We start from the raw sequence: 1,782 nt of genomic DNA on the forward strand, positions 1-1,782 counted from the left end.
TTAAGTACATTTTTTGAGTACTTTCTCCACCACTGGCCCCTGAATACTTTCAACTTGGGGATTTTGGCCGTTGGTCCAAAGAGTTTGGACTCTGAAAATCTGCAGAAATAGATGCTCAACTTGGCCAACAGGACTACAAATATTATTCAAAAAATACTTTTCATGTTTAACAGAGCAGAAAGAACCTGACAGAAAACCAAATCAACTAATTTCACTTCAGAAGAATGTTATTAATCAGAAAGTTAATTCAATTAGAGCTGCAACTAATGATTATTTTGATAACTGAGTAATCAGATAACCCATTACCACATTCTGCAGATGTTTTATATATAACCATTTAAATTCTCTTTTTTTTAAATAAGGAAATAGCGTTTATTGCCTAAAATGCAATATGACAGCATTCTGTTAGAGTTTAGATCATTCCTAGCAAAGGATGCATCTACATCTTAAAGAAAAATACTTTTAATATCAACATATGAAATGATCTTTAGTTGTTTTTATTAATAATATGACAGAAAATGTGCTTACTAGATTTTCTTTACAGAATTTGAACTGGGCGAAGCTAAAAATGTAACTTAAGGAGTTTTGAGTAGATCATATCTGAAATGTATTTTTGTTTTTTATCTTCAATGCAAAATGTATAATTTTTTATAGTTCTGGTTTCATTGCAGCTCTGGCTGTGTTGTTCTTTCATCATATAGTTTTTTAACAGTTTTGAAGTTAATATGACTGATAACTCCAGTTAATGATTAATCAATTACTAAATTCTATGAAAATTCTGTCAACTATCGATTAATCCCTAAATTAAATGTTCAATTCATATTACGTTTCATCAAATAGTTGTTTCAGATGATGATGCTGTGGGCAGGAAGGAAGATATTTACACTACAAAGTATTCAAAAAATCCTTAGTAAGATTTTGCTTATGTTTTGATTCACAGTAATTGTTTGAACAGATCAACATTTGCCCCTTCAGGCATCTGGAAACTGTGCGTAAAGATGAAACAGACTTCTGGAAACTCTCACTGCTCTTTTTTATTTCAACTGATGTCACAAGGGAGTAGTTGGTGTGTTTGACATTAAAGTCATGACATCAACATCATCTGGGCTTTCCAAAAGTGTCCCAAGGTGTAGCAACATTAGAGTGTTCAAATGTCTCAGTTTCAACAAACATTTCCTCATTATTATGACATTTACCAGCAGCAAATAATATTAGTAATCCTAATAGACATAATGAGGAAAAGATTGCAAATGTAAGCCTTATGAAAAACAGAAAGTTTTAAGTTGTTGACTAAAAAGCCAGGAGCCTCTTAATAGAAACTGGGAGTTTGTTCCTGGAGGGAGGAGTATGAAAACCGTAGTACTGGTTCCCAGTCCACACCAGTACCACCAGTAAACCCACAGCCTGAGAGTTTTGAAGTTTTTATGACTGATAAATTCTCAACAGTCTTAGATGAATGCAAAAACTACAGAATAACCACTGATATGGTTATGATGGGGAGCAGCATTAGCATCACTTTATTAAGTCCAGATATTATTCATCATATTTATTTAATCTAATGGTTGATGCTAAATATTTGTTTCCAATGCAGCATCGATATGCATACAAGTGAAGAGTTTAAGTCAAGGAAAACTTTGAATGACCCAGTTAGTTAGCATGCAGTCTTGGTTTTAAAACAAAAAATCTTAAAGGATAAGAATTAAGTGGAGATTTTATTTCTACTGTAAATTTAGCAAAATTCAGCCGGATCTTTTGTCAAAAACTTCAGAAGACACAGGTAGA

Source organism: Poecilia latipinna, unplaced genomic scaffold (assembly GCF_001443285.1).
Source record: "Poecilia latipinna isolate Pla-1442-1.1 unplaced genomic scaffold, P_latipinna-1.0 Scaffold364, whole genome shotgun sequence".
Lineage (NCBI taxonomy): Eukaryota > Metazoa > Chordata > Actinopteri > Cyprinodontiformes > Poeciliidae > Poecilia > Poecilia latipinna.